Below are 24,452 nucleotides of genomic sequence, written 5' to 3' on the forward strand. Positions count from 1 at the left end.
ACATTATCTCTTGAATGATTTTCTAGACATGCTACACATTTTAAGTGCTTTTTAATATGTAAATGTATAGACATTGACTATGTGAAATCTTTGACTGCACGGATCACAAAAAACTGGAAAATTCTTAAAGAGTTGGAAATACCAGACCCCCTTACGTTCCTCCTGAGACACCTGCATGCAGGTTAAGAGGCAACAGTAAGAACTAGACATTGAAAAATGGACGGGTTCAAAATTGGAAACAGAGCATGTCAAGGCTATGTATTGTCACCTTGCTTATTTAACTTATATGCAAAGTACCTCATGTGAAATCCTGGGCTGGATGAGTTACAAGCTGAAATCAAGATTGCTGAGAGAAATACCAACAACCACAAATATGCAGATACCAGTCTAATGGCAGAAAGCAAAGAGGAACTAAAGAGCCTATTGATAAAGGTGAAATAAGAGAGTGAAAAAGCTGGCTTAAAACTCAGCTTTCAAAAAACTAAGATTATCCATCCAGTCCCAACACTTCATGGGCAAATAGATGTGGATAAAATGGAAACAGTGACAGACTTTATTTTCTTGGGCTCCAAAATCACTGCGGGTGATGAATGCAGCCATGAAATTAAGACACTTGATTTTGGAAGAAAAGCTATAGAGAGCATATTAAAAAACAGAGACATCAGTATGCTGACAAAGGTCTGTATAGTCAAAATTATGGTTTTCCCTGTAGTCATGCAAACATGAGTTTTGGGGCATAAAGGAGACTGAGTACCAAGTGATGCTTTAAAATTGTGGTGTTGGAGAAGACTCTTGAGAGTCCCTTGGGCAGCAAGGAGCCCAAGCCAGGCAATCTTAAAGGAAATTCACTCTGAATATTCACTGAAAGCTTCCTGAATGTGAAGCTCCAAAACTTTGGCCACCCGATGTGAAGAGCCAAATCATTGGAAAAGATACTGATGCTGGGAAAGATTGAGGGTAAGAGGAGAAGTGGGTAACAGAGGATGAGATGATTGGATGCTATCATCGACTCAATGGACAAGAATTTGAGCAAAGTTTGATAGAAGTGAAAGACAGGGAAGCCTTGTGTCCATGAGGTCACAGAGTTGGACATGACTTAGCAACTGAGCAACAATAATCTGTCAATATATAGTCAATCAGTCACAATAATTTTCTGCAACACTCCCTCTGTTCAAACATTGTTAAACTGCTCCTCTGGGTAATGACATATTCAGGATAGCACACCATTTACCTCCAGTAAAATAATTTTCTGTGTATGATATAAAGAATGAATAAGTAGTGATAGTAAACATAGTATATAATTCTTAGACTATTCCACATGTTGGAGGCTTTGTGATCTCCTAACTTAACTTCAGAAAGAATTGATCAACGTGAGTTATTCAGATTGCATATTTCCTTGGCATGAATAATTTGGCAGTCTTTACCATTTTAATACTTGTATGTCTGTTAGTTCAACTAGATATGTGGGACTTTGGATCAACCATGTAGACAACATTCCAAATAAACAAATGAAAATATTTTTGTGCATAGTCAGTTTTTATGACTCTCCAGGTCCCATCTCTACCCTATGTTTTGTAGCCTGAAAAATAGCAACACCACTGACTTTCTCTGGAGAAGGTGTCTTAATGGCTGTGAAATACTTTCTTATTTTTAAATGCATAATTATAAGTTTTGTATGTGAAGAGTTTAATAATTTAAAAGATGCTTTTCTAGTAATCAAAAGGAAATAATTTTTCCTGAAAATTACTTTCAAGGAGTCAGTGATGAACATATTCATGCTGTGATTTATAAAAAGCTGATTAAGTAGAATTCAACAATGTATATTTTTTCTCTCATCCATCTATTGAAATCACTATTAAAATTTAGTACTTACTTTTCTTAATGGAGTATAGTTAATGACATCTTTTTCATCTCAGGATTTTTTTTTTCCTTCATCCTTTTACAATAAGCATGTGAGGGAGCTGGAAGTAGGCCTGTGCAGAAGTGTGGGTTCAGGTAACATACTCTCTTCAAAGATGAGACCCAGAGTGTCTGCAGAGGCTAGGTCCTATCACTAGAGAGGTCTTAATTTGAGGATGGTCTGAGATATAAAAAATTTAATATTATGAGCAGAGCATAGTATCAGGGAATCCCCACCATAGTTAATACATAATGCTTCATGAAGTGGAGCTCAAGTTTATTCTCATCTTCAGCCTTGGGCTAAGATGCCTAGCCTGGTTCTGTTCTCAAAGAGAAGAAGATAAAAATCAGGCTTGGATAAAGTTCCTCAACCCACAGTCTGGTGTTTTCACACATTCAGGTTAGAAGTGGGGAACAGGATAGAAGAGGAAGTAAAAAAGTGTTTCATCTTTGGTTCTTTAAACTGAGCCAGTGAGAAGGTGTGTATTGGAGGCAAGACTGGGCAGAGGAGGTTTGGAGAATGAGTGATTGGGAGGGTAAATATGACTCTGTAAGTAACACAACACCCACACCCAAAGTGTTTTCTTGAACTATTGATTTCAGGGTCTTGACTGTAAAAACCCATGTGATATCACTTCAGAGCTTGGTCATCATAAGTAAGCATCCAGTTCTCAACATCTAAATCTGGGCTGTTTAATTCTAGATTGATTTGGCAATAGAGCAGGCCTGGGCTCTGAGCAGGCCAGATGTTGCTACAGAAACTCAAGGAAGAAAGTATTAGCGGGCTCAAGCAAGAAATGGAGGAATGTTCTCCACATTGATAGAGAAGCATCTGACCTCCTAGAAAGAGATTTCTCAAATACCTTCTTCCATTGGGAACAGTTCTAGCTCATCCAAAGAACCATTAACTCTGCTTCATAAAATAGATTGTCAGTGAGTGTAAATTTCCTTTTCTAACAATTTCCAGGATCCAAAACTTCAACTTCAAACATCAACTAGATGGTGTTGTTTATGCAGAATATAGTAGAGGAATCAAGGAACTATTACAACCCTATAAATAATGGTCCAAATGCTCACTTTTTCTTGAAAGAGGCTGGTGTCTCATAATTCATGGAATTTGGAAGTGGAGGCACTTTTTTTTTTCTTTTTTAAATTTTATTTTATTTTACTTTACAATACTGTATTGGTTTTGCCATACATTGACATGAATCCGCCATGGGTGTACATGAGTTCCCAATCCTGAACCCCCCTCCCACCACACTCCCCATATCATCTCTCTGGGTCATCCCAGTGCACCAGCCCGAAGCATCCTGTATCCTGTATTGAACCTAGACTGGCAATTCATTTCTTACATGATAGTATACATGTTTCAATGTCATTCTCCCAAATCACCCCACCCTCTCCCTCTCCCACAGAATCCAAAAGTCTGTTCTATACATCTGTGTCTCTTTTCCTGTCTCACATAAATGCTCATTGTATCACTTATCCTGTTCCTGATGCCAAATGACTTTTTATTCACACTATTTGCACTCATCACTGAACCCAGTGTAGGCAAGGCATGGACTATAGGCTAGAAGAAGACTCAAAGAGCTGCAGGAACTACGGAAATGTTTATTCTCTCCTTGCTAAAACAGCAGCTATAGCATAACCTAACATAACACATCTTCTTCTCTGGCTGGCACAGCGGCCATAGCAGTATTCTCTCCTGGCTGATGCAGCAGACATAGCAGTAGACACTTTATATTCTCCCCTCTCAGGGCTGACCCAACAGAAACTGCCATGATGCAGCAGTAAATAACCCTACTTTCTAGGTGGAGCTTACACATCAATACAGCACAAAGTAGCATGAGAGCACCTTGAGACACACATGCGTGGTGCTGTCAGTGATCTCAGTGGCCACATAGTCATTATGTACGAAATGTGGAGTGACAGAGCCTGAACACAACATCTTGGCTAATAGGCTCTCTCCCCACACTCATAGATGAGAAAATTATGGTTAAATTATGATTTCTGTCTTTCTAATCAATATTCTCAATATCAAGATTTACTGAGCATAGCCCTGCCCATCAGAACAAGACCACTTTCCCCCTCAGTCAGTCTCTCCTATCAGGAAGCATCCGTAAGCCTCTTAAACTTCTGCATCAGAGGGAAGAGACTGAAAATCACAATCACAGAAAACTAACCAATCTGATCACATGAACTACAGCCTTGTCTAACTCAATGAAACTATGAGCCATGCCATGTAGGGCTACCCAAGGTGGACTGGCCGTGGTGGAGAGTTCTGGTAAAACGTGGTCCAGTGGTAAAGGGAATGGCAAGCCACTTCAGTATCCTTGCCTTGAAAACCCCATGAACAGTATGAAAAGGCAGAATGATAGGTCACTGAAAGATTAACTCTCCAGGTCGGTCGATGTCCAATATGCTACTAGAGATTAATGGAGAAATAACTCCAGGAAGAATGAAGAGACAGAGCCAAAACAAAAACGACACCCAATTGTGGATGTGATGGGTGATAGAAGCAAAGTTCAAAGCAGTAAAGAGCAATATTGCATAGAAACCTGTAATGTTAGGTCCATGAATCAAGGCAAATTGGAAGTGGTCAAACAGGTGATGGCAAGAGTGAACATCGACATTGTAGGAATCAGTGAACTAAAATGACCTGGAATGGGTGAATTTAACTCAGATGATCATTATATCTACTACTGTGGGCAAGAATCCCTTAGAAGAAATGGAGTAGCCATCATAGTCAACAAAAGAGTCCAAAATGCAGTACTTGTATGCAATCTCAAAAGCAACAAAATGATCTCTGTTCATTTCCGAGGCAAACCATTCAATACCACAATAATCCAAATCTATGCCCCAGCCAGTAATGCTGAAGAAGCTGAAGTTGAATGGTTCTATGAAGACCTACAAGACCTTCTAGAACTAACACCCCCAAAAAATGTCCTTTTCATTATAGGGGACTGGAATGCAAAAGTAGGATGTCAAGAAACACCTGGAGTAACAGGCAAATGTGGCCTTGGAGTACAGAATGAAGCAGGGCAAAGATGAATAGAGTTTTGCCAAGAGAGCACACTGGTCATAGCAAACACCCTCTTCCAACAACACAAGAGAAGACTCTACACATGGACACCACCAGATGGTCAACACTGAAATCAGATTGATTATATTCTTTGCAGCCAAAGATGAAGAAACTCTATACAGTCAGCAAAAACAAGACTGGGAGTTGACTGTAACTCAGATCATGAACTCCTTATTGCCAAATTCAGACTTAACTTGAAGAAAGTGGGGAAAACCACCAGACCATTCAGACCTAAGTGAAACCGCTTACTATTGGGTTTCATTTGATGACCTAAATGAAACCCCTTACTATTATACAGGGGAAGTGAGAAATAAATTTAAGGGATTAAATCTGATAGACAGAGTGCCTGAAGAACTATGGATGGAGGTTCATGACATTGTACAGGAAGCTGAGCTCAAGACTATCCACAAAATAAAGAAATGCAAAAATGCAAAATGGCTGTCTGAGGAGGCCTTACAAATAGCTGAGAAAAGAAGAGAAGCTAAAGGCAAAGAATAAAAGGAAAGAGATATCCATCTGAATGCAGAGTTCCAAAGAATAGCAAGGAGAGATAAGAAAGCCTTCCTCAGGGATCAGTGCAAAGAAACAGAGGGAAATAATCAAACGGGAAATACTAGAGACCTCATCAAGAAAATTAGAGATACAAAGGGAATATTTCATGCAAAGATAGGCATAATAAAGGACAGAAATGGTATGGACCTAACAGAAGCAGAAGCTATTACCAAAGGTGGCAAGAATACACAGAAGAACTATATAAAAAGATCTTCACAACCCAGATAATCACAATGGTGTGATTCCTCACCTAGAGCCGAACATCCTGGAATGAAAAGTCAAGTGGGCCTTAGAAAGCATCACTATGAGCAAAGCTAGTGGAGGTGACAGAATTCCAGTTGAGCTATTTCAAATTTGAAAAGGTAATGCTGTAAAAGTGCTGCACTCAATATGCCAGCAAATTTGGAAAACTCAGCAGTGATCACAGAACTGGAAAAGATCAGTTTTCATTCCAATCCCAAAGAAAGGCAATGCCAAAAATGCACAATTGCACTCATCTCACACACTAGTAAAGTAATGCTCAAAATTCTTCAAGCCAGGCTTCAACAGTATGTGAACTGTGAACTTCCAGATGTTCAAGTTGGTTTCAGAAAAGGCAGAGAAACCAGAGATCAAATTGCCAATATTCATTGGATCATTGAAAAAGCAAGAGAGTTCCAGAAAAACATCTACTTCTATTTTATTGAGTATGCCAAAACCTTTGACTGTGCAAACCACAAGAAACTGTGGAATATTCTGAAAGGGTTGGGAGTAACAAACCACTTGACCTGCCCCTTGAGAAACCTGTATGCAAGTCAGGAAGCAACAGTTCGAACTGGACATGGAACAACAGACTGGTTCCAAATAGAAAAGGGATTTTGTCAAAGCTGTATATATCACCCTGCTTATTTAACTTATATGGAGAGTACATCATGAGCAATGCTGGTCTGGATGAAACACAAACTGGAATCAAGATTGCTGGGAGAAATATCAAAAACTTCAGATATGCAGATGACACCACCCTTATAGAAGAAAGTGAAGAACTAAAGAGCTTTTTAATGAAAGTGAAAGAGGAGAGTCAAAAAGTTGGCTTAAAGTTCAACATTCAAAAAATGAAGATCATGGCCTCTGGTTCCATCATTTCATGGCAAATAGATGCGGAAACAGGGGAAACAATGTCAGACTCTATTTTGGGGGGTTTCAAAATCACTGTAGATGGTGATTGCAGCCATGAAATTAAAATACACTTACTCCTTGGAAGAACAGTTATGACCAACCTAGACAGCATATTAAAAAGCAGAGACATTACTTTGTCAACAAAAGTCCATCCCTTCAAGGCTATTGTTTTTCCATTAGTCATGTATGGATGTGAGAGTCGAACCATAAATAAAGTTGATCACTGAAGAATTGATGCTTTTGAACTGTGGTATTGGAGAAGAATTTTGAGAGTCCCTTGGACTGTAAGGCAATCCAACAACTCCATCCTAAAGGAAATAACTCCTGAACATTGATTGGAGGTACTGATAGTGAAGCTGAAACTCCAGTACTTTGGACACCTGATACAAAGAACTTACTGCTTGGAAAAGACCCTGATCCTGGGAAAGACTGAAGGTGGGAGGAGATGGAGACTACAGAGCATGATGTTTGGATTGCATCACTGATTCAATGGACATGAGTTTGAGTAAATGCCATGAGTTGGTTATGCACAGTTAGGTCTGGCGTACTGTGATCCATGGGTTCACGAAGAGTCAGACAAGACTGAACGAATGAACTGAATTCAGTTCATCATTTCAGTGCAGAAGTTTCATTTATGAATTTTCTTAAACTTAAGCCACAATACATTAATAAAATAATTTACTAACCGCAGAATTTAGTCACAGAGTCATAACATTTTAAGAACACTGGAGAAAAACAAAATTATGGAATTTCTTATTGATGTTAGAGTTTGAAATAGGAGTGGAAACAAAAACCTATAGGTTAGGAGATTAGCACTTTAGCAATGCTCAAATCAAATATTTAAGTTTACATTTTGGTATTTCATGTATATTTGGGCTGCATATCTCTCAATTGTATTTCTTGCTGAAAATAGGAAGTAAAATAATAAATTATATAACATTCTATGCTTTAAGCAGGAGCTTCCCTGACTGCTCAGGTGGTAAAAATATCTGCTTGCAATGGAGGAGTCACCAGTTCGATCCCTGAGTAGAGAATATCCCCTGGAGTAGGAAATGGCAACCCACTCCAGTACGCTTGCCTGGAAAATTTCATTTATGGAGGAACCTCGTAGGCTACAGTCCATGGGGTCTCAAAGAGTCGGACATGACTGAGCAAGTTCACTTTCACTTTCTTTCTATGCTTTAAGCACTTACTTTTAAAATAACTGGGTAGCAATAACACAAATTTCCATCAAAAAGAGAAACTGACTAATTGATAAACATCCACATAATAGAACAATATGAAAATGGGCAAAATCCTGCTGCCTGAAGTCACATGGAGGAATTGCAAGCATAACACTGAATGAATGAAGGCAGATACATATGTTAGGTTTCAAAAATATTCTAAAGTCTTTTGAAGCCATTTTCTAGAAAAGACTAGACAAGGGTAGGTCCCTCATAAGACATATATAGTGGGGGTAAGGTGGATATAGAAGAAACAGCTGAGGCTGTCAGTCAGCTGTGCTCCTGAGCAGGAGACCTAAATAAAGTATATTTGTGGTGTCCACAGTCCATTCTAAGAATGTCAACATCTATTTCAACAGCGTCTTCCCCTGTGTTTCCTCTGGCTTCTCTTCCTAAGTGGTCTCAGAAGGAAACTCAGCTTTGCCATCACCTTGGCAAGTCTTGATGATTCCTCTCTGATGTGATCCTAAACTTCCATCACTATCAAGTCTGATAACTCACTAATAATGAATTTTTAAAGCTGGGGTTTTTGCATATATCAATTCACAGTTACAATGCTTCAAAGTTTACCAGAGGCTCTTGATGACCACTTGAGATCCACACATCCTCCCCTATCCTGTTGTGAACCAGTAGTCCTAGGGCCAACTATCCCAACAAGATGGTGATTCCTCTTTACAGCTACTGATCCCTGGACACAAGAATCCAGATTACTCTGGAGGCAGGTCCATAAATTATAGTTCTTAAAGTCCTTAGGGCACTAGAACTTTTAGCTGTGAGAGTCCAGAGTTAGGAGATGGGATCCAATATTATTTATGAATTCTCTTTCGATTAAGGTAGTTTAAGGGTTTCACTTGGTTTTCCCTACCATGATAAATATCAAGGACTTGATGTGGAGGTTATTCTGACTGTCCACTATGGCAATCCCAGTGACAAATGCCAACTTGTGGTCCACACATGTGACCTGGATTTGGAAATTGACTCAGCTTCAGAAATGAAGGCGGAAAATGTATGATGACTTTCTTCTGGGGAGACATTCCTGGGCCCCCTGCTCCTCCTTTTCCTGGCTGTAAACACTTATCAGTGACCTTTCCTGCTGCCTGTTCTTGACCCTGAGGCAAGCCTTCAAGGCACTCCAGCCCCTGGGTGCCCCAATAATCTTGCCAGTTGTCCTAGTACTTCTGGACCCGTGTGTCAAGCGATGAGGTGAATATCGCTTCCTGCCCTCTATGACTGGGAGGTGGGGACGGGAAGAGAACATAATTTCGCTGTGTATTATAAGCCCAGCTGTGTGGTCCTCTCTCCTGAAATGATCCCTGTTAGACCCACAGTGATACCCAGGTGTTCTCAGTAGCATGTGGCCTTGGAGAAGGGGGTGTAGGCTGGCCTTCCACAATCCATTCATTCTCATAAGCCCCTTCTTCAGCCTTCATATCTTCCTCTGCATCCACCAGGCAACTCAGGCACTCCTGCTGCAGTGGCTCTTCCTTCTTCCATTCTTCTCAGATCACCTCTCAGCCAACTTGACCCCATCCTCTGAAGTATGTCCTCAAGTATCAAGTTCTCTGTCCTGAGATGTGCCCATGAGTTACCCAATCTCATGTCATAGCCCCTTGACCAAGCATTCTCAATCCTCCCCTTGTTTCTGCAGGTACAAGCTTACCTACAATGAGTTCTTATATTTCCACTGGTGTATGTTCTCTTTTTGTTCTGTTAGGCACAGTGACTTATCAGCAAGTCTATGGAGGCATTTTACAGTAATTATAGGTCTGTCCTCTAGAAGGGGATGGGTGATCTGTAAGAGCAGATGCCTGTTAGCACCAGATGAATAAGGCCTCTTCAGTCTCCCAGCACAGGAGATACTAACCCTGCCCCTAAGCCTAAGCCTAACCCTGATCCTGACCCTGACTCTGACCCTGACCCTAATTCTAACTATGTGAGCCTTAAGCAGGGAAAGGGCTAGCTCTAGAGCTTGGGGCCACAGTAGTGCCCCCTTCCTGTGTTTTACAGTCCTGTTACACAGTTTTCTTAGCCAGAAGCCTGCCCACAGCATGAGATCTCTGCCTTGAATGGCTTTTTAAATGTCTTTAGAGCTTTATGCCTAGTTATCAGAATCCCATTCCTGTTCAATGCATCAGCTATTCCACTGTGGGAAATAAAGGCTTCCTTATAAGCCACAAAAGACACTTGAAAGAAATTTATTGAAGGGTGCCTGTGAAGAAAAAAAAGAAAAAGTAGATCGTGCCAGGGAAGATAGGGCACCTTAAGGTGTTGATGATGTCCATTAGGAGGTAAACCCCAGTGCAGTGCAAAGGAAACTTGAGTAGGTACATAGGTTCTCCAGCTACAGTTCTGCTTTTAGAAAGTCCACATCTTGCAGAATGGACCTGTGTAAGGACCTCTGCTATGCCAGTTGGCTGGGTACAGCCCTTCAGAGATGTGATTCAAACACAGGGGAAGCAGCTGAGGACATAAGCCTCTCCTTCTCTCCATTAGCAAGGAGGAGGTTCTCTCTCTGGTTTCATAGTTTTTCCATTATCTGAAGAATCATTATCTTTTACTCAATTTCTCATGATTTGAAGAGATAACGTGGTTTCTGTTTGCCTACCTGGACCTTAATTGGTAGAATTAGGAATAAATAATGTTAAAACCCCTATCACTTTCTTAAAATAATATCTTTTTTTTTTCATCTAGTTTTCAGAAAATATGATCATCATAATTTTCTTATAACACAATCATAAATTAATATATTCAGTTCAGTTCAGTTGCTCAGTCATGTCTGATTCTTTGTGACCCCATGAACCTCAGCACGCCAGATCTCCCTGTCCATCACCAACTCCCGGAGTTCACCCAAACCCATGTCCATTGAGTCGGTGATAGCATCCAAACATCTCATCCTCTGTCGTCCCCTTCTCCTGCCCTCAATCTTTTCCAGCATCAGGGTCTTTTCAAATGAGTCAGCTCTTCGCATCGGGTGGTCAAAGCATTGGAGTTTCAGCTTCAACATCAGTCCTACCAATGAATACTCAGGACTGATCTCCTTTAGGATGGACTGCTTGGATCTCCTTGCAGTCCAAGGGACTCTCAATTAATATATTAAACTTATCAATTTTAAGGATATAATTTCCATACAACATATATATATTAATCTATTTTATTTTATTTTTACTTAATTTATCTTAACTGAAGGCTAATTACTTAACATGCTCTCAAAATCACAGCAAAGATGATTTAAGAAAAAGCAAAAAATTAAATTCTATAAAAGATGTTTAATTGTTAACAATATACAGTATTTATACTTGGAAACATATTCTAATCCTATAATGCTGATCCTGACATTTATTAATAAAAATATTCTTATTAGCTTAAAACAAACTCAAAACACATACACTACAAAATAGGAATGCATATTAATTTAGATATTTTTTCTTACTTATTGACTTTTCAAGCCAATAGGTAAGGGTAATAAAATGGTCAATGATGCATTTAAAATTGTTAATGCCTTTTTTAATGAACTGTCCAGATACAGATTCATCTACCAGATTGATTCATGTTCACCATTTAGACTGAACTATAATGAATACATTTGTCTGTATCTTGATATCTAATGATATGTTTGAGTAGACACGTAGCAGTAGCCTTTCTCAGTGTCTCCGATTAGCCTGCATTTGGGGCTTTATCTATTCAAAAATTGCATAGTTTAAAATCATCTGTGGTAAAGAGTTCTTTCAGCACACATAAGAAAGCACAGAGGGGAGCTGAATAAAGGAAATAGAAAGCAGTGGAAATGGAGACTTTTTGCAATTTTATCTTACAAACTTAGCTATGTGATATATAAAGGAAAGGTTACGTAAATTGTTGATTTTATGAATTATCTACACACTGTGCTCTTGCTCTTGGACCTTGACATCTACCTTGGGAGGGGGTCCCCTACATATATATATATATATTTTTGCAGCGGGGAGGGGTCATGCCTGAAATCGTATGTGTGTGTATGTGCCTAGTCATGCAGTTGTCTTACTCCATGACCCTGTGGACTGTAGCCTGCCACACTCCTCTGACAATGGGATTTTCCAGGCAAGAATAGAGGACTGGGTTGCCATTTCCTCTTCCAGCAGATCTTCCCAGCCCGGAAATTGAACCTGTGTCTTGTGTTCTCCTGCATTGGTTTCTTTACCAACTGAGCCATCAAGGAAGCCTGCCTGAAATCATACCAAGACCTAATCACATAAGCCCTCTATTGGATTCCAGACAATGTGTCCCAGTGACCATCTATGGGTTTTTCCCCACCCATACCCTTAATAAATCCTCTGCAACAACTGATTCAATATTTGGTTAGCAGATTGATTGTCCACAGATACAGGGTAAGAGGATAGGCATAAAAACCAAAAAGTCTTTGAAGATTTCAGAGAATTTCTGCCTCTAAGATAATATTAACAAATGCTTCTGATATGACATGACACATTTGGAACCTTTTGAATTTTTCTTAAATCAAAAAGGTCTAATGGGAATAACTACTCTTTTTTTTTAATGAATCATACAAAATTGCAGATACTTGACAATCTGGGGCCTAAAGAAGAGCAATTGTAAAACATTCAACAAAATAGCTTCCTAAAAGCTGAAACAAAATCATCTAAGAACATCAGTTGAGCAAGGGAAACTTTACAGACATGTGAAATTGCCTAATGTCATTTATAAAATACAGTCATTAAAGCCTGTAATTATGTGAATTCATAATTTTCCCAAAGCATTAACATTTTCTCTCTCCTCCCTGGTGATCTGGATCTGGAAGTGTTGTAGGGTCCATGTGCCTGTAGAATTTCAGCAAACCCACCTAAGTTCAGAATCCTTTTGTTCTGACCACTCTGCTTCCAGCAACAATGTAGCAACTATACAAAAAGAAATGTGGATGTTTTTCTTGTTTTTTTATGAGCTGGTCTTGCGAATTTTAACGAATCAGTGTCAGAGCTATCCTTTTGTTCACTTGGAAAGAAAAGAGTATTGACCTGATGATTTCTAAGGTAATTTTCATTCTATAAAAATGATTCATTATATAATTTTGTTTTTGAAAAGTGGCTTTCTTGGCAGCTTGCAACCTTCTTCTTGAAGCATTATTTTGAAATAAATACTCAATTTAAGTAAGACAAAATTAACTTTGTATGTGATTTCCATAATTATATAAAACGTGCTAATTTAATTTTGTTAAATAATATTCATAAAAGGTTTTTTATATGTAACTTTGAAATGCTTATTAAAATCATTTTTTTGCTAGATTTTGTGTTCCTAAATCATACATACAAACTAGCACACTAATTTGATTAAACACAGCAGGTTTATAAAGATTAAGCTAATTTCTCTTGGTCTGTTTCTCTGTTCCTCTTATTTTCCCAGTTCACTGAAGGATATATTTCCACCTGCAGCCTATGTAGATGTCATTCATGTGTCCGTACTCATGGAGGAAGATCTTATTGCCTGGAGAAGCCAATTCTGACTCCGTATTCGAATTGTTTCTTGACTTTGCTTTCCATTGCTTTTGTTATTATAATCATACATAGTGGCCAGTCTCAGAGAATCCTGCCCCTCTGCCTGACTGTTAAACTAAAGTGCTTTTCTTTAGAACCCTGTTCACCTGTAGATGGTAGGAAGGAAAAAATTAACACATACTCCTGCGTGAGGCTTGTTATTCTATGAGATATTTTCAAGATTAATGGCTTTTTCCACTCTGTTTGCTCACTTCTGCATCATCTCAAGTCTATAAAATAACCTGGCATCCAGACCTCAGTAAGATGGTTATTTTGAGACATTAGTCTGTCATCGTCTTAGTTAGCCAGCTCTCTGAATAAAGTCATATTCCTTGCCTCAACATCTCATTTCTCAGATTCATTGACCTCTTGGGTGGTGAGCAGAGTGAGTTTGGACTCAGTAACAAATTTGGCAAGTCAGCCAGGAGCCTTGCTGCTCATGGCTAGATGGACTTCGTCAGGGAAATTTTTGGTTAGCTGCTGGGAACATTTGTCTTGAAGATCTTGCCTTGATCTTCAAGAATCCTTGAGGATTCTTTGAAGCAGTGCTAGCTCCTCCAGCACTTGGGAGTTGAAGCAAGGAACTGAGAAACTTCTATGAGTCAAAGGACTCAATTTCATAGGGAAGAGTACCTAATTCAATAGTCAGTTCATTTGTTTGTGGTTTTGTGTGCTCTTTTGTGTTACAAGTCGACAGATTCAATTTCATAGGCTAAGTCACTCTGGTGAGCACACTGGGAAAATATTCCCTCCTCAATTTGGGCTTTTCCTTTACAGAACAAGCCAATTTATTAAGAGTACCATGTTGGAGAGGGAAAATGGTGTTGGACTCTACCAACAGTAGAGGCAGCAAGGGAAAAGCAACAAATAACATACAAGGGAATCCTCATAAGGATAACAGCTGATCTTTGAATAGAAACTCTTCAGGCCAGAAGGGAATAACAGGACATACTTAAAGTGATGAAAGAAAAAAACCTACAACCCAGATTATTCTACCCAGCAAGGATCTCATTCAAATATGAAGGAGAAATCAAAAGCTTTACAGACAAGCAAAAGCTGAGAGAATTCAGCACCACCAAATGAGCTTTTCAACAAATGCTAAAGGATCTTCACTAGACAGGAAACAAAGAAAAGGTTTATAAACTCGAACCCCAAAACAGCAAAGTCAATGGCAACGGGATTATACTTATCAATGATTACCTTAAATGTAAATGGCTTGAATGCACCAACAAAACGACAGAGAGTGGCTGAATGCATACAAAAATAAGACCCCTATATATACTGTCTACAAGAGACTCACCTCAAACAAAGGGACACATACAGACTGAAAGTGAAGGGCTGGAAATCGATATTACATGCAGTTTCAGTTCAGTTGCTCAGTCGTGTCCAATTCTTTGCGACCCCATGAACCACAGTACGCCAGGCCTCCCTGTCCATCACCAACTTCCAGAGTTCACCTAAACCCATGTCCATTGAGTCAGGGATGCCATCCAACCATCTCATCTTCTGTCGTCCCCTTCTCCTTCTGCCCTCAATCTTTCCTAGCATCAGGGTTTTTTCCAAAGAGTCAGCTCTTCACATCAGGTGGCCAAAGTTTTGGAGTTTCAGTTTCAACATCAGTCCTTCCAAAGAACATCTAAGACTGATCTCCTTTAGGATGGACTGGTTGGATCTCCTTACAGTCCAAGGGACTCTCAAGAGTCTTCTCCAACAACACATTTCAAAAGCATCAATTCTGTGGTGCTCAGCTTTCTTTATAGTCCAACTGTCACATCCACACATACCACTGGAAAAACCATAGCCTTGACTAGATGGATCTTAGTTGGCAAAGTAATGTCTCTGCTTTTTAATATGCAGTCTACGTTGGTCATAACTTTCCTTCCAAGGAGTAACCGTCATTAAATTTCATGGCTGCTATACCATCTACAGTGATTTTGGAGCCCAGAAAAATACAGTCTGACACTTGTTTCCACTGATTCCCCATCTATTTGCCATGAAGTGATGGGACCAGATGGCATGATCTTCGTTTTCTGAATGTTGAGCTTTAAGCCAATTTCTTCACTTTCCTCTTTCACTTTCATTAAGACGCTCTTTAGTTCTTCTTCACATTCTGCCATAAGGGTGGTGTCATCTGCATACCTGAAGTTATTTATATTTCTCCCAGCAATCTTGATTCCAGCTTGTGCTTTCTCCAGCCCAGCGTTTCTCATGATGTACTCTGCATATAAGTTAAATAAGCAGGTTGACAATATACAGCCTTGATGTACTCCTTTTCCTCTTTGGAACCAGTCAGTTGTTCCATGTTCAGTTCTAACTATTGCTTCCTGAACTGCATACAGGCTTCTCAAGAGGCAGGTCAGGTGGTCTGGTATTCCCATCTCTTTCAGAATTTTCCACAGTTTATTGTGATCCACACAGTCAAAGGCTTTGGCATAGTCAATAAAGCAGAAATTGATGTTTTTTCCGGAACTCTCTTGCTTTTTCAATGATCCAGAAGATGTTGACAATTTGATCTCTGGTCCCTCTGCCTTTTCTAAAACCAGCTTGAACATCTGGAAGTTCACTGTTCACGTATTGCTGAGGCCTGGCTTGGAAAACTTTGAGCATTACTTTAGTAGTGTGTGAGATGAGTGCAATTGTGCAGTAGTTTGAGCATTCTTTGGCATTGCCTTTCTTTAGGATTGGAATTTCATACAAATGGAGACCCAAAGAAAGCAAGATAGAAATACTCATATTAGATAAAACAGCCTTTGAAATAAAGGCCATGAAAAGAGACAAAGAAGGACACTGCATAATGATCAAATGATCAATCCAAGAAGAAGATATAGCAATTATAAATATATATGCACCCTACATAGGAGCACCACAATATGTAAGGCACATGCTAACAAGTATGAAAGGGGAAATCAGCAGTAACACAATAATAGTGGTAGACTTCAATACCCCACTCACACGTATGGATAAATCAAACAGAAAATTAGCATGGAAACACAAACTTGAAATAATACAATGGACCAGTTGGACCTATTTGATACCTATAGGAAATTTCACCCACATACAATGGATTTCACCTTTTTTCCAAGTGCACATGGAACATTCTCCAGGGTAGATCACATGCTGGGCCATAAATCTAGCCTTGGTTAATTAAAAAAAAATAATTGAAATCATTTCAAGCATCTTTTCTGATAACAATACGGTAAGATTAAGTGTCAACTACAGGAAAAAAATATTAAAAATACAAACATATTGAGGCTAAAGACACACTTCTGAATAGCCAACAAATCACAGAAGAAATCAAGAAAGAAGTAAAAATATGCATAGAAACAAATGACAAATAAAACACGAAAACTCAAAATCTTTGGGTTTCAGTAAAAGTAGTGCTAAGGTGAAGGTTCATAGCAGTACCAGCTTGCCTCAAGAAACAAGAGAAAAATCAAATAATTAACCTAACTTTACACCTAAAGCAACTAGAAAAAGAAGAAATGAAGAGCCCCGAAGTTAGTATAAGGAAGAAATCATAAAAATTAGAGAAGAAATAAATGAGGAAAAAATAAATTAGACTACAGCAATTTGTAAAAATCAACCAAACTAAAGCCTGGTTCTTTGAGAAGATAAATAAAATAGACAAAACACTATCCAGTTCAGTTAAGTCACTCAGTCATGTCCAACTCTTTGTGACCCCATGAACTGCAGCACACCAGGCCTTCCTGTCCATCACCAACTCCCAGAGTTTACTCAGACTCATGTCAATTGATTCAGTGATGCCATCCAACAATACATCCCCTGTCATCCCCTTTTCCTCTCACCTTCAATCTTTCCCTGAATCAGGATCTTTTCAAATAAGGCAGCTCTTCACATCAGGTGGCCAAAGTATTGGAATTTCAGCTTCAGCATAAGTCCTTCCAATGAATATTCAGGACTGAGGTTTTTTTTTTTTTTTTCCCTCTTTAGGTATTCTTTATTTTTTATTTTTATTTTTTTTTATTTTTACTTTATTTTACTTTACAATACTGTATTGGTTTTGCCATACATTGACATGAATCCACCACGGGTGTACATGCGATCCCAAACATGAACTCCCCTCCCACCACCCTCCCCAGAACATCCCTCTGGGTCATCCCCGTGCACCAGCCCCAAGCATGCTGTATCCTGCATCAGACATAGACTGGTGATTCGATTCTTACATGGTAGTATACATGTTTCAATGTCATTCTCCTAAATCATCCCACCCTCTCCCTCTCCCTCTGAGTCCAAAAGTCCGCTATACACATCTGTGTCTTTTTTGCTGTCTTGCATACAGGGTCATCATTGCCATCTTTCTAAATTCCATATATATGTGTTAGTATACTGTATTGGTGTTTTTCTTTCTGGCTTACTTCACTCTGTATAATCGGCTCCAGGTTCATCCATCTCATCAGAACATGTACCCCAATGTTCATCGCAGCACTGTTTATAATAGCCAGGACATGGAAACAACCTAGACGTCCATCAGCAGATGAATGGATAAGAAAGCTGTGGTACATATACACAATGGAGTATTACTCAGCTGTTAAAAAAGGACTGATATTTTTAGGATGATCTGGTTGGATCTCCTTGCAGTCCAAGGGATTCTCAAGAGTTTTCTCCAACACCACAGTTCAAAAGCATCAATTCTTCAGCACTCAGCTTTCTTTAAAGTCCAACTCTCACATCCATACATGCCTACTATAATACTATAGCTTTGACTAGACGGACTTTTGTTGGCAAAGTAATGTCTCTGCTTTTTAATATGCTCTCTAGGTGGTCATAACTTTTCTTCCAAGGAGCAAGCATTAGCCAGACTCATCAAGAAAAAAATGGAGAAGAATCAAATCAACAAAATTAGAAATGAAAATGGAGAAATCATAACAGACAACACAGAAATACAAAGGATCATAAGAGACTACCATCAGCAACGATATCACAATAAGATGGACAACTTGGAAGAAATGGATGAATTCTTAGAAAAATATAACCTTCCAAAACTGAACCAGGAAGAGACAGAAAATCTTAACAGACCCATCACAAGCATGGAAACTGAAACTGTAATAAAAAATCTTCCACCAAACCAAAACCCAGGACCAGATGGCTTCACAGGGAATTCTACCAAGAATTTAGAGAAGAGCTAACATCTATCCTACTCAAACTCTTCCAGAAAATTGCAGAGGAATGTAAACTCCCAAACTCATTTTATGAGGCCACCATCACCTTAATACCAAAACCAGACAAAGATGACACAAAAAGGAAAGCTACAAGCCAATTTCACTGATGAACTAAGACACAAAAATCCTCAACAAAATTCTAGCAAACAGAATCCAACAACATATTAAAAAGATCATACATCATGACCAAGTGAGCTTTATCCCAGGGATGCAAGGATACTTCAATATTTGCAAATCAATCAATGTGATACACCACATTAACAAATTGAAAGATAAAAAACATATGATTATCTCAATAGATGCAGAGAAAGCCTTTGACAAAACATGACATCTATTTATGATAAAAACCTTTCAAAAAGCAGGCATAGAAGGAACATACCTCAACATAGTAAAAGTCATATATGATAAACCCACAGCAAATATTATCCTCAAAGGTGAAAAATTGAAAGCATTTCCCCTAAAGTCAGGAACAAGACAACGGTGCCCACTCTCACTACTAGTATTCACCATAGTTATGGAAGTTTTAGCCACAGCAATCAGAGCAGAAAAAGAAATAAAAGGAATCTAGATTGGAAAAGAAGAAGTAAAACTCTCACTGTTTGCAGATGACATGATCCGCTACATAGAAAACCTTAAAGACACTACCAGAAAATTATTAGAGCTAGTCAATGAATATAGTAAAGTTGCAATATATAAAATTAATAAACAGAAATCACTTGCATTCCTATACACTAACAGTGAGAAAACACAAAGAGAAATTAAGGAAACAATTTAATTCACCATTGTGACACAAAGAATAAAATACTTAGAAATAAATCTACCTAAAGATACAAAAGGCCTATGTATAGAAAGTTATAAAACATTGATGAAAGAAATCAAAGATGACACAAATAAATGGAGAAATATACCATGTTCATGGATTGGAAGAATTAATATAGTGAAAATGAGAATCCTACCCAAAGCAATCTATAGATTATATTGCAGAAGTAGAAAAATTAATCTCAAAATTTGTATGGAAACAACTAAACAAAAATAACTTGAAGAGCCAGAGCAATCTTGAGAAAGAAGAAAGAAACTGGAGAAATCAACCTGCTTGACTTCAGACTTTATTACAAAGCTGCAGTCATCAAAGCAGTATGCTACTGGCACAAACACAGACATATAGATCAATGGAAAAAAATAAAAAAATCCAGAGATAAATCCATGCACCTAAGGACACCTTTTCTTTGACAAAGGAGGCAAGAATATACAATGGAGAAAAGACAATCTCTTTGACAAGTGTTGCTGGGAAAACTGGTCAACCACTTGTAAAAGAATGAAACTAGAACACTTTCTAACACCATACACAATAATAAACTCAAAATGATTAAAGACCTAAATGTAAGACCAGAAACTCTAAGACTCCTAGAGGAAAGCATAGGCAAAACACTCTCCGACCTAAATCACAGCAGGATCCTCTATGACCCACCTCCCAGAGTAATGGAAATAAAAGAAAAGATAAACAAATGGGACCTAATTAAACTTAAAAGCTTTTGCACAATGAAGGAAACTATAAGCAAAGTGAAAAGACAGCCTTCTGAATGGGAGAAAATAATAGCAAATGAAACAACTGACAAATCATTAATCTCAAAAATAAAAAAGAAGCTCATGCAGCTCAAATACCAGAAAAATAAAGGACCCAATCAAAAAATGGGCCAAAGAATTAAACAGACATTTCTCCAAAGAAGATATACAGATGGCTAAGAAACAAATGAAAAGATGCTCAACATCATTCATTATCAGAGAAATGCAAATCAAAACCACAATGAGGTACCATTGGTCAGAATGGCTGTGATCCAAAAGTATACAAGCAATAAATGCTGGAGAGGGTGTAGAGAAAAGGGAACTCTCTTACACTGGTGGTGGGAATGCAAACTAGTACAGCCACTATGGAGAACAGTGTGGACGTTCCTTAAAAAAACTGGAAATAGAACTGCCATACGACCCAGCAATCCATCTGCTGGGCATGCACACTGAGGAAACCAGAATTGAAAGAGACACGTGTACCCCAATGTTCATTGCAGCACTTTTTACAATAGCTAGGACATGGGAACAGCCTAGACGTCCATCAGCAGACGAATGGATAGGAAAGTTGTGGTACAGACACAATGGAACATTATTTAGCTATTAAAAAGAAGTCATTTGAATCAGTTCTAATGAGGTGGATGAAACTGGGGCCTATTATACAAAGTGAAATAAATCAGAAAGAAAAACGCCAATATAGTATATTAATGTATATATATGAAATTTAGAAAGATGGTAACGGTGACCCTATATGTGAGACAGAAAAAGAGACACCAATATCAAAAACAGAATTTTGGACTCTGTGGGAGAAGGCGAGGATGTGATGATTTGCAGGAATAGTATTGAGCGAATAGCTTTGGCTCCAATTTTTGCTGTTGTCCCTGTGAAGGAAAACTCCGGTGGCTCAGAGGTTAAAGCGTCTGCCTGCAATGCTGGAGACCTGGGTTCAGTCCCTGGGTAAGGAAGATCCCCTGGAGAAGGAAATGACAACCCACTCCAGTATTCTTGCCTGGAGAATCCCATGGATGGAGGAACCTGGTGGGCCACAGTCCACAAGGTCGCAAAGAGTCAGACACAACTGAGCAACTTCATTTTCACTTTCACTTTTAGACAAAGGTCACAGATCTAATGGGACTGGGAAGTCATTGTAAGGTGAATTCAGAGAAAAAGAGAGTGAGCCAGACAGTCAGGCAAGAAAAGGGAAATTTGTTAGAGGGAAAAGAGGAGGTGACTGGCCCTTAATGAGAACCAGTGTCCACCCTTTCTGACAGTGTCCTTCTTATACCCCATCAATGAAAAATTCTCTGAAGGGATGATCACATAGCCAGAGGTCTGGAATCTGGTGGTGTCACAGCTTTGCGAAGATAGATGCCAGTGAGGCAACAGGATGCCATGTGGGCAATTTGGTTAGTTTCATGGATCACTGTGATTCATTTCTTTGTTTTCAAGTTCAACATAATGAGTCATCTTATCAATGAGACCCCATGTGGGTCCTATCAGTCATGTTAATGTAACTTTCTGGCTGACTAGGTTTTGGTTTATTCTGGTTACTTTGGTAATGCACAGACATCTGGTACTAACTGCTTGAGCTAAAGTGAGAAGTACTTCAGGTAAGTACTTCTTGGCTATTTTCCTGGAAGGACTCTGAGACAGATTCCTCAGCCCTTGTCTTTCCTGTTACTTTCACCACTTTCCCTTTTGGTATTAAACAAAAGAGAAACAAAGTCATCCTCTGAAGAACTTGCTTGTGTCTTTGAGATGTAAATTTCCTGTCTGGTCTTCTTGGGAACCCTCATCTCCGTGGCATTTTTAAAATGCAAATTTCTGAGATAGTAAAGTAATTTTGAAGTTGGCTTCTTCAAGGTAATTAGAAATCCTAAGTGCTTTTGTGAGAAATCCACTTCTAATCCAACCTCTTTTCTTTTCTTTCTTTCTTTCTTTTTTTTTTTTTTTTTAACTTTATTTTACTTTACAATACTGTATTGGTTTTGCCATACATTGACATTAATCTACCATGGGTGTACATGCATTCCACATGGCTTTTACGTTGCTTTATCTGACTCAGGACTGAAATCTTAAAATAAGAACTGAGGCCTCTCTGTTTGTGTGGTTGCATGTGTCTTTGTATAACGTTGCTACAGATGATTTGTAAAAAGAGCTCTATTTAATTGGCTGAAGTAAAAGTAAGCACTTACAAAAAAATTCTAAATACAAAACAAATATTTACTGAATGTACTAACCAATAGAGTTATCTGAGTCATACAAATAAGCAAAACCAGAACTAACATGCAAAGGCTAATAAAAATAAAAAGAGTGACTTTTTCTTTGGGTTAAACTCAAAAAGGCCTTTGGTGAAAGCCTTATTCAGACCTTCAAATATATGATAAATTAAGCTCTAAATTTTAGAACATGCAATTCTTAAAACAAATTTCAATTTAATTAAAAATTTTGTCACTGATCTCAGTAACTTTAGGTGACAAAAATGTTCTTGGGGAAACTAAATCAAGTGTGTTTTTCTTGCAAATGTCTAAAAGCCGGAAATATAAATACAGGCCACAGGACCTGAATTAGCTCAAGCAGACAGGAGCTGAAACCAAGGGAAAAAAATAAAAGTGACACTTTTAAACTCATAACTCTGGTAATGCTCCCTTAGCCAAAATTACAGATAGTAGGCCTTAGTTAGCTGAGTAAGGAACCTTAACATATTCTGTTTGTAAGTTGTAAATTTATATTATAATACCTGGTTCATGTCTCTAGTTTGCCTTTTAATCTGTGTACACATTATACATATGAGATATCTCTACTCCCAAAAAGTATTAGAATTGAATTTATAAGATGTTAGTTGCTCAGTTGTATCTCTTTGCAACCCCATGGACTGTAGCCCACCAGGCTCCTCTGTCCATGATATTTGCTGGCAAAAATAAAGAGCTCTATTTAATTTTAACAAAAGAGAAACTTGCCAAGATGCCTTTCAGGTTTACATAAACTGGGAAATATTCAATATTAAATTGGTACCTGGTATTAATGTTTAAGTTTGTTGGTCTAATTAATATAGACATGTCTTGAGTCATCAGCATTACATTGTGCCTAGGTTTAATATAAGCTAGGCGATGGCACCCCACTCTAGTACTCTTGCCTGGAAAATCCCATGGACAGAGGAGTCTGGTAGGCTGCCATCCATGGGGTTGCAAAGAGTCAGACATGACTGAGCGACTTCCCTTTCAATTTTCACTTTCATGCGTTGGAGAAGGAAATGGCAATCCACTCCAGTGTTCTTGTCTGGAGAATCGCAGGGATGGGGGAGCCTGGTGGGCTGCCGTCTATGGGGTCACACAGAGTTGGACACGACTGAAGTGACTTAGCAGCAGCAGCAGCAGTGAAGTAAATGGCACCCCACTCCAGTACTCTTGCCTGGAAAATCCATGGATGGAGGAGCCGAGTAGGCTGCAGTCCATGGGGTCTCTAAGAGTCGGACACGACTGAGCAACTTCACTTTTTCTTTCACTTTTTACTTTCATGCATTGGAGAAGGAAATGGCAACCCACTCCAGTGTTCTTGCCTGGAGAATCCCAGAGACGGGGAAGCCTGATGGGATGCCACCTACGGGGTCGCACAGAGTCAGACACGACTGAAGCGACTTAGCAGCAGCAGCAGCAGTGAAGCGAAAGTCACTCAGTTGAGTCTGAGTCTTTGCGACCCCATGGACTACACAGTCCATGGAACTCTCCAGGCCAGAATACTGGGGTCGGTAGCCATTCCCTTCTCCAGGGGATCTTTTCAACTCAGGGATCGAACTCAGGTCTCCTGCATTGCAGGTGGATTTTTTTACTAGCTGAGCCACAATGGAAGACCAAGAATATATAGGCTAAATAGGATTTAATTATATGATACAAATTTGTCAACTAGGAAAGTAACTCAATATGAAGAAACTTTTGAGGAAAAATACTAATGAGAAAATAATTTTGAGTAAAGTTTTAGAAATAATGATATTTTAGGATGCAGTGGAAGTAAGAAATAGATTTAAAGGATTAGATCTGATAGATAGAGTGCCTGAAGAATTATGCATGGAGGTTCGTGACATTGTACAGGAGACAGGGATCAAGACCATCCCCATGGAAAAGAAATGCAAAAAAGAAAAATGACTGTCTGAGGAGATCTTACAATAGCTGTGAAAAGAAGAGAAGTGAAAAGCAAAGGAGAAAAGGAAAGATATAAGCATCTGAATGCAGAGTTCCAAAGAATAGCAAAAAGAGATGAGAAAGCCTTCCTCAACGATCAA

The sequence above is a fragment of the Budorcas taxicolor genome, chromosome 11 (genome assembly GCF_023091745.1).
Source record: "Budorcas taxicolor isolate Tak-1 chromosome 11, Takin1.1, whole genome shotgun sequence".
Classification (NCBI taxonomy): domain Eukaryota; kingdom Metazoa; phylum Chordata; class Mammalia; order Artiodactyla; family Bovidae; genus Budorcas; species Budorcas taxicolor.